Here is an 18,096-nt window from a genome sequence, read left to right as displayed (position 1 = left end):
ATTTAGCCTATTACATTACACATGAAATCGCCCTTTTCTTTCAGAAAAATGAAAGCTTAAATCATAACAGTCTCCTATTTTAGCCTATTCATCATGCAACCTCATAAATCAAGGTGGCACTAATTTGGGGATTACTACCTGTGGATTGCCTGTTAGTATGGGACCTTCCCTTGTGTTTTTTTATAACTTACAAACATGACATGATTCATTTGAATAGTGATATTATCAGTGTGTGGTGTGTGTGTGTGTGTGTGTCTCGTGGGGATAATAAGGGTGAGTGGGTGGGCTGCAAGAAATAATGTCTCAGATGACTAGGAGGCCATGCCTGTTTTATGAGCCACAGTGGTATGAACATCAAACCTTACTCGCAGATATTTAGTGTCTGAACCAAAGGCACTTAGTCAATAAGCTCTGTGGTCTGTTGGAGCAAGTGACTGTAACACATTTTTATTAGCGCTGAAAGCCATTATTACAAGTTATTGAGAGCCAACTGTTTACTGTACACTGCAGGAAATTTAATAAGATCAACACTGCCTCTGTCCATGTAATAAGATTCCTGGGAAGACTTTCGCACACTACAGTATTTTGTGGGTCAATAATGAATAGTAAGATGTATTTACAGCAAGTACTCTTTCCTTATTATGGAATGCTCTTTGGCGTTGCTTTGTTGTTAGTTTTCTTCTAGACCTTCATCCATGATTTAAAGCCCTGCATGGCTTCTTTTTCACCTCCCCGGTCTGGCGTGTGTCAGCTCATTGAAAAATCCAGATTGATAATGTCTGTGTGAATATGCATCAGAGTAAGGATAACTTCACTTTGAGAGACATGCATTGTTCTTAAAATATAGGTCAGAGATAGAAAGGACTGCATCTTACATTGTATTTTTGTTCACAGTTTGTGAGTTTTTACACCAGAATGGTCCTTTGTTTTCAGAGACATTAGGGACTGAGAGAGGTCGTCCAGCTTGGACGGAGGCCGACTCTGATTCCATGGGAGAACGACTGCTTGTTTGTTAACGCCTGAAAGCTCTCACGTGATGAAAGGAAACTCCGATTTGCTTTTCATTGAACAGACATAAGTGCTCTGAGAGAGGCTGTGTTTGATTTACCTCCTCTTATCTTTGTTATGGTTATAAATATGATTATGCCAGATGTGGCATGCAGTACAAGGCTTCGTCTGGAGCCATAAATGATAGATATCACAAAGCATGTTTTCTTCTGGTCCAACCATACCAGGAGGTCAGCCCAGGAAAACAGGGACAAGAGGTTTCTGGAGCCGTTGAAAACCAGTGTCTGACACTGCATCCCACCATTTCTGGTTATATTCACACATTAACCTATCAAAATTCCCAGAGATTCACTCTGTGTGTGCGTGCAACTGGCTAGCTCACTTAAATTAACAGCATGTTTGTGTGTATGCAGGGGAGAGAGACATGTTTTATTGTGTTTTTTGAGTGTTTATGAGCCTTCATAGCCTTCATAAAGTGAGCTACTTGCCTCCTATTGGTGTTTCAGGATGGACCAGAAGGTCTTCTTGTCTTATTCTATAAACACAGTCTCAGGCCAAGCCATTCACAGGCTCACCTAATCCCAGTCTGCATGTGACAGCCTGCCACCAAAGTCACTAAAGGAAAAAAGACAGCAAAGCCTTGTTCAGTCTTTGAGCATGTCACAGGCTAAACAGGCTGGATAAATGACAGTAGCATAGAGTTATAATGAGTTTTCACATGAAAACCAAGTCATGGAGAGATGTGCAGGATTGGTCTGACTCACCCAATATGACTCATGAAAAGTTTTTTCTGACATTTCAGGGAGCTGGGGAGTGAGCAAGAGGACCAATGGATAGAAATATTGATTCAGACATATTTCAGTGGGGTGAAATTATTTCAAAAGGAGACAGGGAGAGAGGAGGGGACCAATGTGATTTCTGTTTTTCAGCTGGCCTAATGAGTAAGACATGTACACCAGTGATGGCAGGTGTTTGCTTAACAACCGACAGATGTGTAGCACATACTTTTGTAACAGCCAGTTGATAATTACAACTCTCTTCAAAGTTCATGTGCAAAGTCATTGTTAGCTAATTAACATTACAAATACGAGCAGAAACGTGAGGGGAATTTGATTTTCATTGGTTTATCACAGACAATTGACATTGTCATTTTTGTGCATCCTTACACAATCACATATAATAGTTTCTTATTAACTATGATAGAAGGCCTAAACTGTTGAAAATTAAAGGGGAGATGGGAGGGAGAGTAGGAGTGACAGATAAAGATGATGAGCTGGAATAGTTTTACAAGAAGGTTATTTCTTTACTAGTTAATAGTTATATCATTCTTTCTGGAAATCATGCTTGAAAAATGGTGTCATTCTGTATATGAAGGGTAGACTTTTACCTTTTCCAACAGCAGAAATTCACTTTTAACGGTGTAACAACTGGCTCTTTTGTCACAGACTGATCTTGTTTCTTTAAGAATGTTGCATTATGGGTTGTTTGTAGCCTTAATGTTGCTAAGATAGCAAATTTTTCTCTCTCAGTGAAGTCTCCAGTAAGCCCACTTTATTCTATTGGAATTTTTTGCTGCCTCGTGATTTTACCACAGAAATAGGTCAGAGACAGACTTTAGGAAAGTACCCACAGAAAACAGTGAGCCCAAAACACAGGGCCAATCTTTCTGTGCGACCAAATCCACCTGTTCTTAACATTGGAGCGAGTGAGTATATTTCTTGTTTTATTTATTTATTATATTTCCATGTTTTTTTGTTTTTTTTTAATTAAAAAAAAAAACAACCCAAAAAACAACCTTTTATCACAGTGAGTCACAGAAAGTGAAATCAGAATTTCCAGGTTCTGTTCCAGAAATACTGCACTAGAAATGCAGCCTAGCTCAGACATTCAGGGTTGCTACAGAGGGGAAAGCACAGGTGAAACAAATTCCCTTAATGATGGCCACCAAGTGTCCCAGTATGCTAGTGAGGCAGCATGCACAATACCAGGACCCTCCAACTAGCTCATTTAAATGGAACACAGTCTTCTGTAAACAAGATTTTAAACAATAATATAGCAGTAAACAACAATTTATATGTAAAGGAATAGTGGAGTAATGTAGTCCTGAGCAGCGAACAAAGTCACACCCCTCTGTTTGTGTTGTAATCTGAATTTCTCTGTTCTTTGTTTTTGGTCTGGAAGCTCGTGCGTATTAATGCATGTATGTGTGCATATGAGCCCATACTGTTAAACTGTCGGCCTTCCCCACATTCATAAACACACAGGGACTGCCCACAAATGAGATGGCACAGTGCAGTACTTAGCATTTAGGTCAATTTTCCTCCACTGAAACCACAAAGAAAGCGATAAGACCAGTGCATAGGCAGACTGGCCATGGGGACTGCCAGCTGGAATCCCAGTCCACTGGTGGCCTATAAAAACACCCATAAGGTGTTTATAGGATCCATCAGGATCCCCACCAGCTCCTTCAGTGTTATTGGTGCAACTGGTCCAAAGACCAAGGCTGAAATTGTTTCCTAGTCTGAACGTGGAGAAAATACTGGACTGAAATATGGAGAACCTTGTGGGGCTCCAGCTTGACTTGGAACTGGCTTTTCTTCTCATTGACATGTAAGTAATCTAATGACGATACAATTCTGTTTTTATCAGTGACCTGCTACTGTAGGCATGTCAAGGTTAGCTAACTTGCTACTGCCAATATGATAAATGTCACTATTGCTAGCTGGCTTATTACTTGCATTGCAGTGGAGCATATAAAGGCAGTGCTAGCGTGGGAGTGTTTTTTGTTGGCTCTTGTGTAGACAGGGTAACTTTATTCAGTTGTGCTTCTTGTTGTGTGTTTAGTGGTCACTTTCACTGGGTTTCTTAACCCTTTGCTGACTGACAACGTGTGGTGAGAGGAGGAGGGGGCGGAGCGTGCTAGCCCAGGCCCGAGGTATGGCCGGCGAAGCATTTGTTTTGCTCTCAGATGCCAGTGGTCCAGTGCAACGTCTAGTGGCATGGAAAATGTCATGAGGTCAAAGAGAAATTGTTATGCTGATGTGCAGTTCGTTGCTATGCTAGAAAAAATTCTGTTGTATTGTTAACTGTTAGTGTGAAGTGGCTTTTCAGCTCCCTTTGTGGCTCTGGGTCGATAGAGACGATAGGTTGGTACTGAAAGCACTTCCTAATCGCTATTATAGGATAGGAATAATCGGTTAAATGTACTTCAAAATCCTGTTTTTTATGTTTTAGTAAACATCTGGTTATGCGGTTAGCAATTTACAGAGATCATTTCACAGTCAGCATCAGCAGTGACTTTTTTCTTGGATTCTATGTGGGTGAAAGCTTTGGTGGGCCTTGCTGTGGTGTGTTTTATTGCTCATGCTAATTACTATGTTCTTTTTCTGCTATCTATTTGAAAAAAAAAATCTCCACACCCAAGCAGCTTCTCCTGGGAAAGACCTACAGTACTTGACATAGGATGTTTAAAGATCAAATTTAAGAGCTCTCATGAACCAGGTAAAGGTTAAACTGTATATGCTCTAGGTTAATATCAGTTGGCACTATGTGGCAAAATGTGCTTATGACATTGTTTAGGATAATTACTTTAAACTTCCAGTCAGTCACAGTAGTTGGTTTCTTCGACCTATAACTTGTGCCCACCTGATACTGTTCATTTCTTAGCACGTTCATGCTTTCTGCATTCTGTTGCCTGTCACATCATGTCATTGTCTTGAATTTTTCTTAATCATCTCCAGAAAGTGTGAGGCCAAACCAAGAAAGGAGAAAACTATAAGCAGATCCTCATTAAATCTCTCAGTGAAATAAATCACATGCACTGCTTTAGTTGGAAAAAACAGGAAACAGGGAGGAGGATGTGAAATGAACCTCCAGGCTCAAGCTGTATTTTGGCTGAGCTGTTGGTGTTTTGGTCCAATCAGGGTCTGGTGCTGTAAGACGGACAGTTGCTCAGGACCGTGCCATGGTTATGATGCAAGAGAAGAAAGGAGTATGGAGGAGGAGAGTGGACATTATTTTGCCGTCCAGCTCTGACGATTATCTTTGCAATCAGTGCTGAACAAGACCCTTTTCATTTAAAGGATGCGCCCTGCCTGCACCACTCAGCTCAGCAATACTCAGCTCGGGGAAATGAGGTGAATGTTACTGTACCCAGCTGTGTCTTGGCTCAGTGATAGTTTAGTGCAATTAGAGAGTGAGAGACAAGATCAGGAAACACCCAAAGGCCGTGTTGTCACTGCAGAGTAACATGATGAAGTGAGTGTGGCTGGCAGTGGCCCTCAGAAGGCCCAGGGAGAATTCAGATGTAAACCTGAAGGATTAGCAAAACTCCAGAGCCTGCACTGAGTGAACTTAACAACCTAACACAATGTCAAAGTCAGCCAGTTTGTTGTAAGGGCAAAAGGTAACAGTGAGATAGTATTATGAGGTCCAGCAGAAACAGAGTGCATAATGGCTACCTGTAGTTGTATATCAGTATCAGTGAACAGAATATTGGATTGGATTGTATGTTTTTGAACTATAAAGAATATAGTGTTATCAAAGATTAGTGTGGTAATGTATTACTGTAGTGTCAAAGCTCTGCAGTAAATGCTTTAATTGGTACCATATGTGTTTGTTGTTGTTGTTGTGTGTGCATGCGCACATGTGTGTGTGTGTGTGTGTGCGTGTGCGTGTGCGTGTGCGTGTGTGTGTGTGTGTGTGTGTGTGTGTGTGTGTGTGTGTATGTGTATGTGTGTGTGCGTGTGAGAGAGAGAGAGAGAGAGAGAGAGCAAAAGGGAGACTAAGAGAAAGCATTCAGAATAATTCTTGACCATCTGGTTCAGCTCTTCTTGATCACATGACCAGTGGGTAGAGGAGTTTGGTAACAATAGAAACACACACACACACACACACACACACACACACACACACACACACACACACATCTTGTCATAGGTAACTTTTGGGGACATTACATTCAATTCCTAGAGGAACCCTCAGCCAAACCACTACTTGCCTAACTCTTACCTTAAAGTGATAGTTTGGGGTATTTGATGTGGGGTAGTGTGAGGTAATTACCTATAGTCTGTCTCAGTTTTGCTGTCAAACGGCCCTGTCCTTTTGCACACACATAGGCCAATTTGAATTTTTTTAGAAAATTTGGTTGAAACACTTTCTAATTTCTCTAAAATATTCCCTCAATAAATTATTCACCACCATTCTTGTTTTCAGTTACTTGTAGGAAGTTGTTAACCTGCAAATCTGGTTTAAAATGCATAAGATTAAATGACATCTCACAACACAAGACAGGTATATCCTGAATCATGCTGATTCATCATGTCTATGATAATCAACAATATTTCTGTCTACCCACACAGGGAAGCCTCAGTAATATTTAATTGATTGAAGATTCTCTCAATTGAACCTCATATATCAGACTAATAACTTTATTAACCCATATTTCCCACAGTGGTACAACCTAGTGCACAATCTAGCTCTCCCATTCATCCTGCGCTCTTCTTCTTTGCTTCCCAACAGTTTGCTACACACACAAAAACGTAAGTGATGAACAACTCGCAATTTAAGTTATGATGGATATATCCTGAGGTGGAATCAGAGGGTGGTAAATTATTCATTCAGGTTGTAATTGCGGAACTGATTTATAAAAATTGGGTCACAAAGCTGTTATTGATGTTGTGACAAGATCAATTGCTGTCAACGAGATGATGGCAAATGTGTGCGTGGGATGAATGAGGGGTAACGATTGTGCCGACTCTCATTTATCTCTTTGACTCAGAAACATTCCTAGTTTATGATGCAGAGAGTACTACCTGAAGATATATTGGCAGAAACATGACATTGGATTCCTGAGAATGTGTATATGTGCACTGTATTCTGTGTGTGTGCGTGTGTGTTGTGTGTGTTGTTTTGCAGTATAGACCTAGTTAGCCTTAGTATTATAGTACAGTATTATCAATAAAAACTGTAGTAGAAATCGTTAGCTTTATACTTTATTGTTTGTATATTCAAACTGTATATTCAAAACACTAGTGTCACTAATCTCTAATATAGGGATATTTTTTAATGAACCCTGTAATCCCACAATATAATGTAATTAGCCGATGCCCCTTAACTCTGGAAGTCTTGCCACAGTAAGAAGAGGGAGAGAAAGACAGAAAAAAAACAATCTGGGCAGAAAATTGGCAACAAATACAGTAAGAAAAATAAAGTAAACTGTCGAGACAAATGAAGGGTATAAGTAATAGAACAGTATCATGTATCAATAACTGGGGTAGCACACTTACAGAAACAAACAAAAAAACCCAACATGGTAATTATTAGTCCTTGCAATAAGAGATTCAAAACAGACAGTGTGTCATTAGTTTTAGCCATTCAACAAAATCTGGTTTGGTCTGGCTCAATCCTTGAAGCAGAACATCCACACATTAAATGGAGAAAAGCACCTGTTACTTCCAACAGTAACTGTCCTCCATGAGTCTATTATTGAAGTTTAGCTAATAGCTGTGGATGATTTTGTAGTGTGTAAATTTTCCCACTGCATCTCTTACTGACCACCCAACATCTGCCGCCATATTTTCCTATTCATCTGCTTCTATGTTAGAGTTCAGAACTCTTTCCCCTACATTCCTTACATTTTCTCTATTGTGTTTGCATTTCAGAAAGGTTACAAACAGGCACCACTTTAGCATGTGGCGCAATCCAACGCTTTACAGCTCTGCTTTGTGACGTTTCGGTTGCTACCCTCTGATTTGACATGATTAGAAACAATATAACTGTACACAAAATAACCACCAGTGTTGTACCTGATAGTCCATACTCTTGTCTGAGGTAATGATTTATTTTCTTAATCCTGCGGATAACTGGGTAAATACAGATAATATAATATCGTTCCAAGATTTTTCCACTCAAGCTACAATTGATCAAAAGGCAAAGAAAAACATTTCACAAAAATATTTGTATTTTCACAGCTGTTGAAAGTGTCAGGGTGCTTAAAAGGGAGTGGTAGATATTGTGAGCATTTAGGACCAGGGCCTAAATGACTTAGTCTTAAGTTGTTGTTGGACAGATAGAGAAGGAACATGCAAGCATGCTTTAGAAACTTTATTATGAGGTAATTTCTATAATATATATAAAAAAAACAACAGATCAGTTTTCACCTCAGGGTGTTTCTGAGAGAAATCAGTCAAAGTTGAGGCAATATACAGACTCTGCTTGTGGATAAGTCAGAGGCCCCTTAAAAACTATTAAAAATAATGATAAAAAAGATATAAAAGATGTATAATATGAAAGCACATACAAAATTTCCCTCACCATTAGATGAAACAATCAAGTTAAACAGATAAATATTCTCAAGAATGTTCTCACTATTCGCATTGTTTTCCAGCAGACACTCTTGTACAGTCAAAGACTCACTTGGGTGCAGATACCTTTTAGCCAAAGATGGCAGAGTTTGGGTGAGAGGGCTTAAGAAAACCAGTTAATGATTATCACTTAGTCAGAGTGATTCAAAATAAAGAATTTAGTGATCTAAAAACAGAAGAACGGAAGGTATGTTCTAAATTGTTACAGAGTATGAAGCTTTTGTGTAGTGCTGCTCTGGATAAAAGCATCTGCCAAATGAGTAAATGTAAATGTACGTGATCACTTGTTGTACTGAAAAACTCTACCTGGATATTCCATTAAGTCATCTGATTACCTTGTTCTATGTACTTCTTTGACCCTCAAAACATATCTTGTGGTTGAAGCTTGAGTATACAGTGACATTCACTTGTTCATTCCTTTTTCTGTGCACTACTGCTCTCTCTGACCACAGACCATTTTAGGCCAGTGCACAACATCTTGCGCTGAGACAAGGAAGCAATTAATTAAACTTCAGTATCAGACTCAGTAGACCACAGTGTCCTGTGTTTACAAAATATGCTGTATTTCTCTCCTGAAATAACTCGCTCTCTCACTGTTACTATCCCCATTTTTGTTACTCCTCAGCTGTGCATGCTGAAGTTAACAAGTTCACTCCCCCTCAGAGGTCTGCTCTCTGGGAAATGAAGAAAATCATTAACTAAAGCAGAAGACGATGAGGCAGGCTGAAAGAAAGTGGATATCAAACATTTCATTACTTAGTCATTTATCAAATGCTGGCAAAGTATTCTAGAGTGAAAATTGTTTTGGGTTCTTAGCCAAAAGGATGATTTTTCATACTGATGGTCAGATTGGATAATCTGAAGTATCACAAATGTTTCTGTGTGATACAGATCCATATCTCTTTTCTAATGTGGGCATATGGATTCCTAATTTTCACTTCAATGTTATGGTCTATTATTTTAAGTAGTGATATGGTTTGGAAGTAAATGCAAAATACAGACATTTTGTTGTTTATTTCTTGGCAGTCTACACAGAAACTGGTTTTCAAGAGAAAGGGAATGAATGTATCACAGTAACTGCCATACAGTAGATATCAGATTGGTTATAGTAGAGGCAAGTGGTCTTTAAAGCTTGACAGACATGTTTACATTATGTACATATTTGGCTGCAGTAGAGTTGCATCTTATTCCATCTCAACACAGTATCACAGTTCCTTGTTGAATGCACTCTGTATGAATCACTTATTAAGTGTATTTAGGTTCAAAGGAATAGTTCAGTATTTGCTCAGTATATGGTCAGTTGCTTTCTTACCAAGAGTTAGATGAATAGGTTGGTACCACTCTCATGTCTGCCACCTAAACATTAGGCTACAGTTGGCAGCTGGTTAACTTCTACCAACACCTCTAAAGCTCTCAAATTAAACATGTTATATCTTGTTTGTTTAAGGCGACATGTTTTTACTCTTATGTTTTTATATGGATTAATCAAACAATATGAGGTGTTTATTAGTGAGGAAATAAGGCATAAAGTTGGCATTGCTCTTGTTATCTAAAGTTCATGTATTGTTCTGAAGTTAAAGCTAATGTTCACATCAGTGTAAGTATTCCTGCTTAAACTTTCTACAGTTTTAAGCAACAAAATGTATGTAAGACTAAGAACTTAAAAAATACCAGATTACGTATTGGTTATTCATGTGAAATGTGTGAATAGTTGCTACAGTGCTCTTCTGCTAAGAAAGAAAATCTATCTAAAAGATAGAAAATGTATTTGACACAGTGTTTAAAAACTCTGTGTATTTTACCCATCTGGAACCAAATAAAAAATGGAGGCAGCTATTACATCCCATCACTGTGCATCTCAGTATAATGATGTGTAATTTGAGCATTTGACTCAGCTGAACCCAACTCCTACCAAAGAGTCATTCTGAAGAGTATGCTAGACAAGGGAAGTGGATCAAGTAATAGGAATGGTTTTGTGGCTAGAAAAAGGAAATATTGGATAATCTCATTCAATTATCAATATTCAACCCCCTTCAAATGCTTTAGATTTTCTGTTTAGCATTTTTGTAATGTTGTGTTGACCGAGTTTCTGTGTGAACAGTAGTTTTGACTAATATTTAAAATGGAAGCACTCACATTTATGTATTATGATAAGATATGTGATCCAGGTCATTACTGACCAGGGCCTCCGCTTTGAGACATACAGACCTATGAAGTCACTGCTTGTGTTGAGTGAATGTATTTTGATTAGACATTAGATCTCGGTCATTACTGATCCATCTCTGTATTAGTACTATATATCATTTCATCTGTCTCTGCTGTGATTGCTTCCACATGTCAGGCCCCGGGCCTCACAGGCCCACACAGGGCTGTAGTATCTGTGAGTTTGTATGGTGGTTCAGGAGCCTCTGTAATGGGCTTAGGCAGTCATAGGAGCATCACTGGAGGGGACATGGAAGCCTGCTGATGAAGAGGTTGGTGGGTGTGTGGTGGGATAATGTGAGATCTGTCAGGGGAGCACTGGGAGCATAGGGGGCATGCAGGATAAATTGAGGAAAGAAGGGGATTTGGGCAGACACATCCTTGGGCTTGCCTGATGCTGATGAAAGAAGTTTGGATCATGGGGACGCATAAAACAGATGCTTCCAGCTAGAGAGCCACATGTATATGTAAACATCCACTATGTACACACTAAAGGTTTTTTAAGTACGTGTTTCCAGTTAAAAGTGTATATATTGGTGTTTAGCTTCTGGGAAAGGTGGATTACCCAGGCATTAGTGTGTGTTTGATGGCATGACGTTGTTTGAGTGAATTCAACCAAGCCCTTCACATGATAGTTCTTAAAGACAGGATATGTTTCATACAGCCATAATAAGCACAGGGGAGCTTTGGTTGTCAGTTCTACCCCAGGTGGAGTGTACATCTGCCTAAATGATCTGTGTCAGGAAAAGCACAGGAGAAATGGGGAAAACAGCTGTGGATGTTCATGAACACACAAAAACGGTCTCACCAACATTTTCCACAGAAAACGGCTTGCAAAATGATCAAATGACAGACAAACAGTTTGGCAATTTCCTTGGTTCGTCTTTCTGGCGAGCTGACCTGGTGGTGGTGGGAAGCCAGAGGCGTCAGTGGTGAAGGAGACCCCAGACTTAAGAGGGGAAGAAGAGGAAGAGGCCTACAAGGGAGATAAATTTGAATCACCGTATTTTGATTTGTGGCATCTTTTTGGACAGGGGAACTATTGTTTTTTCCAAAAATATTGTGGACTTTTTTAGTCAGGTCCCTGAGCCAGTTGGACATTTTGTTTTTGTTTGCCATTTACACATAATTATACACTGGTTGATAAGAAGTGTTGTATACCGAGGCCGTAATCCACAATCAGTGCTGTTCTTTGTTGTATTCATTTTCTCTGTTATAATTCAGAACATTTGTTGGCATAGCTTTTTTGTTTTGCCTGTTACTATTTTGTTAGGTTACAGGTTGCGGTCCTGAAGGCATTGCTCAGAGAAATTTTCTGTGAACGGCTCCATTCTCAGATAACAGTGCTCAGCAATTATCAGCCAACCGAGACAATAGAGTGAACACCATCATCCAAACTGACTGAAAGAGGCCAAAGATATTTGGTTTCTTGGGTGCGAAAAAAAACCCTTAACTTTCTCTGGTCTCTGTTTCCACAGTTCATGGTAAGCTGTTCACAATGATTTGATAAGAAAGAAGTGTTTTGACAGTGGGGCTTTGGCTCGGATGTCACTACTTTTTACTGGCAAGGTGCCAGAGAGCAACAGAGCATCATCCTCATCAGCCAGTGTTTCCTTCAGAACCCAGTCTCTTCTGTCTGTTTCAGAGAAACATCACTGTATTTGGTGTGGAAAAGTTACATTGTGCAGTACATGGACCCTGAAAGAGGAGGCCCTTTGGGCCTTTGAAAATAACAGCTTTCCGATACTAAACACTGAGCACAGCCAATCCCCCTTGATTCAAACCATATGCATGAAACGAGATAATGCGTTTTCAGAATAGTCTATGAGGAATAGTGTTTGTACTGTAGCATGTGCGGTTGTCACTGTAGCTAGAGGGTCTGACTGAAAAGCTCATACTGTGGACGGGGACTCATTTGCTTAAAGAATATTTAGGTGGTGAGACCACAGTGGTTAGAAGCAAACAGTGCCTGTTTGTTTCAATGCACAAACATGATGTAGACAATCAGATAAAGATTATACATGACTGTGTGTGTACAAAACACACTGCACTTCAGAAGCAATCAACCATTCACTTGTGACACTTTCTGTCCACCACACACACTTTATTACCAGCAGGTTGTTAATGTTAGTAAACAGCTTAAAACCTGCAAAAACCACTTCTATTTTTGCCGTCTTTTGCTGTGTCCTCCTCTCCACCTGTAAGTAATCTCTTCCATGTGTCTCACGTGTCTCTAGGGCTAATCAGTTCTGGCTATTGGCACAGAAAAGTATGCTTTATCCCAACATTGTTTGCCAGCATTCACCCCCATCCCCACTCCTCTTTTAGACTGAGATGCATGCTGGGGCTTTTCCTGTGTACATATTGCATAGCTTGTATAAGTGTCTCAACTACTGTACTCTAATTTCCCACAATGTCTTCCATATGTGGTTGTTGTACTCTACCTTTGTAGCTTTGTAGCTTTCTCCTCAGGATTACCAGACTCTGAAATGTCTTGGAGTCTCCTAATAAACATGAATAAACAAATATTTGAAAAATGGTTAGTCCACATAAGGGGATCTGTCTCTTAGAAAACTAATCACCACATATCAGAAAACTAGCAGAAAACTAGCAGATGATATTCTTAAAGAAGAAGTGCTTATTTACAGTTCTCGGTTGGTGGAATGGTCTGTGATGTATTGACTTACCAGTGCTTTCCATGACTTTTTAAACCTTAAACTCTGTGATACTTAGTGGCCAAAACAAAATCCAGCTCATGCTCATGTTGCATGTTAAGGCCGCTGACAAACCAGTGTTGAATCCAGTTTAACAAAGTCCCTCCTGAAAAAAAGAGTGCACTAATTACAGTTCCACAAGCCACATTGCTGTGTCAGGCAATTGAGATTCAGATTTACCATTGAAAATCCATTTAAAAATAAAAGTTTTTACGTTTCATGTTTTGATTTTATTCTCTTTTTTGTTTATGGCTCTTTTGTCAAACTCAACCAGAAATAAATCACAGATTGTCGCTATCCAGCTGGGCTGAGTTCAGTTGGAATTCAGATGAGGTGCCTAGCTAGTCTGTAATATGAGTCATTGTCAGCGTTTCCACTAATATATCACTCTATGCTGGAGGCTAGGAGTAGAGCACTTTTTATGTTTCTCAACCATAAGCTGATTCTAAGGACCTTGCATGCTCCCACAAGTAAGTTTGTCTATTCTTTCCTTGCAAGTGTCCAAATCTCAAAATCCTGCTGTCTTTTATTTAGTAGAACTGATTTTTACCAAATATTTTGCTGTTTGTAGTGAGCTTAACAATGCAGCCATATGTGGAATCGTATTGCTTTTTAATGCTTTACTGGATATGTTATTGTGTTGAAATCAATCTGTGAATAAATGAAAACAGCGATTGGAACCCTTTTAAGAACATGTCCCTCCCTAAATTGATAGCACAGGCACATCTTCAGAGTAAACAGTGAGAGACCTCGCTTCAAGCCACTATTTTCATTGGCTCCCTCACACTTTGTGGCACTCTTGACTTTGATTGACAGTGTGGTTGCCATTGCTTTATGCATCATTCCAAAGCATTTCTATCTTGAACATGGATGTTGAACATGGAAATCATACTGTCACTTTTTTAGGACTTAACAGTGATAGCAGTGTATGGCATGCTCTTTCTTACTGCTGCAATAGATGGGCCAGATTATTCTGTTGTTATTTTCCTGATTGATTAGCATTGTTGTTGTGTTGTTTATTCTGCAGAGATATGCAGGGTTTTATGCAACTACTGAGGTGTGTCCAAGAAGCACTTGCCAACCCACTGTCTGATATTTAACTTTCTCGTGGAGTGGGAAGGGATATTGGGATTAGGAGGCTTTTTTTGCGGGCGGGATGCTCTGTCATTATTTATTTGTTTTATCCTGGGCGTCATCCATTTGTGTCATTGTGTTTTATCAAGATGTACATGTGCACCCTTGTTTCCCTGCCTGTAGCACCTCTATTTCTTTTGGATATCAAACTCATTGAATGCTTTAATGAGCCAGCGATGTGTAATTATTTCACTGATGTCTCTCAATGTGTAACAAACAACCGTTTTGTCTACACCTGTCCTTGATAGGAGAGCGTGACCAAGCAGCAGAGATCAGCTGCTGAAAGAGGTGCTACTCATACAGAAACTCAAACAGTAAGTGCAGAATTATTTTAGCATGCATTAATAACCAATAGTTATTTTGAACTTGTAGTGCATGTATACCGACTTTATGTATCCTGAGTGCTGTAAGTAATGCAATGTATGTGCACTTATGCTGCACACATACTGTACATCACGGATGTATAGAAAGACAGAAGTCTCAATACAACTAGAAATGTGTTATAATGCACAAACAAAAAGATCTGAAAAAGTATGATATAATATAGAGATTTTAGATTTTTGTTTGTTTTTGAGAATTGTTATCAAAATTGAATGAATCTAAAACACAAAATAATTACAGTTTAACTTTAATAAATAAATACTGTACTAGCAAATACTCATGGCCTGTATGCATGAAAGGTCTCTCTGAACAGTGCAGCATGCTTCTTCATGGAGGATGACAGCTGTTGTCAACTTGGACTCACAGCAGTTATACTGAATTCAAATTGTAGACCAAGGTCATGTGAGAAATCATGTCAAGACATTAAAATGTCCATATACACAGATCCCAGTGATCCACTTCTCCACTGTTGATCCACGTTAGAAACGAAACAAACTTCACTTCATCTTAAATTACTTAATATTCTGCTTCCAACAAAGCCTTAGATTTATGAAGCTGTAAAAGTATAACAGAGAACTAGCGTTTGGAATGTACTGAACATATGAATCAAAAGTGAAGGAGAGGATTATGCTGCATTAGGTTTTGATAGTTTTGGTGGACACAACACAAAAACTGTAGGCCTACAATACTGGGATTATAGCTGGGTTGAGGTCCTTTGTTTGGTTAGTTTCAAATTAATTTCAATGCAATTTTATTTTACAACCATTTAAAATCCTTTTGAAAAAAATATTCCTGCTAGCTAATGTTATATGCTGAAATTCTTTTGATTGCCTGGTGACTGGCAACATACAGTTCAAATTATCCTTTGATGTCTTCAAGACCTTGAGCTGTCAAACTAGTACAATCTGGTGTACCCTTGATGGCTTTTCTAGTAAAATTGGCAAAACAATGTTTACGAATGAAGGAAAACAGTAATATTAAAAATGAAAAAGTTTTTAACCTTATTGACATGTCTATATGATGTTATTTATACAAGACATATCATGAGTGAAATAAACAGTCAGTGCCATGGCTGCGCATTTCCACCTTGGAACTGCAGTGAACGAATGACAGTCTCAAAATCAGATAAAACCAGATTCAGACAGCCACGGTTTCATATGTGACATAACTAAGGAACCACTCCTGGGGGTGGGGGGAGGGCAAAATAAACCTGAAACGTTGTCAGTGCTACAAGCTAGAGTTTGCATTAGCACAACCACTGTTTTAGCCACTGACAGTTGCAAGCTAACAAACAGCTTAAACAAATAAAAGATGGTAACTACGCTAACCTTTCTGATATGTCTGCTAGCCGCCAATTTTGGTGCACAACTGTCTCCTCATCTGAGCTTCTGACTGAGGCTCAAATATGTAGCTGATTCTTTCTGATGTTTCCTCTAACACTAACCATCTTGATGCACTTTGATCTTTTACTGGTCACCAAACCTTGTCAGTACAGATAGTTTGCATTAGCACAGCCACTAACTATGTGTTAGCCGCTTGCAGTTACACGCTAACAAACAAAATAACCAATTAACTACACTGACCGATACATCTTCTAGTCACTGATTTTGGTGCACAATGAACTCCTCAAAAACTCATCAAAAAGAGTCAGGGTCTGACTGAGGCTCAATCATGTGGCTGAGTCTCTCTGATGTTTCCTCCACTAATCATAACGATAGGCACTGCTGTCTCACCTGTCAACCTAACGCAAGCAGTGGTGGTGAGCGGGGCATAAAGCCTGATCTAGATTTTTCAATGAGGAAGTAAACGTAGATGTGCTTACAGCCCCAATTTTTGATTTTTTTTCTCACTTTTTATGTGAGAAAACCATAAACAAATCATAAATACAAAAATAATTATTTTGCAATTATTTTGATACTCTATACAATACAGTAGAAACTGGAAAGCTGAGGAGCCACAGGAGGAGAACATTATATGGTCATGTACAGTATATTCAGCATTGGTGGTCTGTGATACAAGGTCCATCCACTAGGGGGCAGTGGTATAGTAGTTGTGATGTGTTGCAATTGTTTGTATAAACAGACTGATTATGATGGATCGCTAGCTATCATTATGTTTTCAGCTAATACACATGTTTTAAAAACCCAGATAACATGTTGATGCTGTATAATCCTCTGTCTGGTAAGTTTTTGGAAACAACCATTGATATGGCGTCATCAGTAATGAATCTTGGGTTGAACTTCACCTTTGAATCCAAATTTATGATTAGCCCTCAGAGCTGCTGGTAAGCTAATCAGTCTGAAGCTCTAAATTGCTACCAGGTAGAATGTGCCCCTCTTCTCCTGTGTAAAACAGATAGCCTGCAGATTGCAGGTAAATACATAATTGATGAGATTCACATAGCGGAAATCCAAAGAATATGAACACCAGGCTCCAAATCTTGGGATCTGCCGCCTTCAGGCCTCAAGGTCTCTCTTACGCAGAACACAGTATTAACTACAGTACTCAGCTGAATGCTAAGCATGCTATGGATCTACTGATACTGCCCCAGGTGGTGTGTAGAACTCCATTATTATAAACTAACCAGAAATTGAGTTGTGACCTGAACTCTATGCATGAAAGATTTAAAAGTTCATATTTGAATAATAGATAACAAATCTACAGCAATGAGCAACAAAGCCACAAGCACAGCAACTAATACATCTTTGTGCAGTCTGGTAGGCCTATATTTGCACATTGCTTCTGTGTGTTGAGGTTTTGTCAAAGCCATGCACTGTGAAAATCATATCAATGACAGCACTGCCAGACAGGAGGCAGAACTCTGAATGCAGTGGTGTGGTCTTTGAAAGGGCCACTGTATTTTAGAGACAAGTTTCACCTCTCTTTCTTAATGGATAATTATCCCGAGGTGTGTGGTGATTTATGATCTACGTTACAAATGCTGGGAGCAGTTCCTGTCTGGGGGCTGACATCCACCCGCTGATTGCCACTATTTGTCTATGTGCATGTATGTTTGTGTGTGTTATATGTGTGCATAGGCATGGCACAATTGGAGTGGGACTGCTGAAAAGGTTTGTTAGAGGCAATATGGGTATGGCTCTTTCAGTCTGTCTGCAGGTGGGTGAGTGTTTCCTGTCTGCATGTGTGATCCCTGTGTCCTCTCGGGTCTAGAGTTTCACTCCTGCTAACTGGATACAGTAATATTTCACTCTGCTGGATGCTGATGGATTGTATGTGAACTCTTAAACCAAATAGCATTGAGTGTGTTGCTGAACATATGCTTCCAGGCCACT

At 39.3% G+C, this 18,096-nt stretch overlaps 1 protein-coding gene across 9 annotated transcripts in view; it reads left to right on the top strand.

Annotated features, from left to right (window-relative positions):
• Nucleotides 1-1,580: 1,580 nt before the first annotated feature.
• Nucleotides 1,581-18,096, top strand: part of znf469 (zinc finger protein 469) — a 181,108-nt gene continuing 164,592 nt past the window's right edge. For 4 of the 9 annotated variants that reach the window (XM_071502911.1, XM_071502902.1, XM_071502892.1 and 1 more), the window contains exons 1-2: nucleotides 1,613-2,713; nucleotides 14,671-14,736. The gene's annotated coding sequence lies outside the window, so the exon portion shown is untranslated. Of the gene's footprint in view, nucleotides 2,714-14,670; nucleotides 14,737-18,096 lie in introns of all 9 variants that reach the window. The other 5 variants (XR_011694238.1, XR_011694240.1, XR_011694241.1 and 2 more) reach the window with 4 other exon arrangements.

This window comes from Trachinotus anak, unplaced genomic scaffold (assembly GCF_046630095.1).
Source record: "Trachinotus anak isolate AG129_WGS33_773 ecotype Australia unplaced genomic scaffold, CSIRO_AGI_Tana_v1 ptg000002l, whole genome shotgun sequence".
NCBI lineage: Eukaryota > Metazoa > Chordata > Actinopteri > Carangiformes > Carangidae > Trachinotus > Trachinotus anak.
This window is presented reverse-complemented; position numbering and strand designations above follow the sequence as displayed.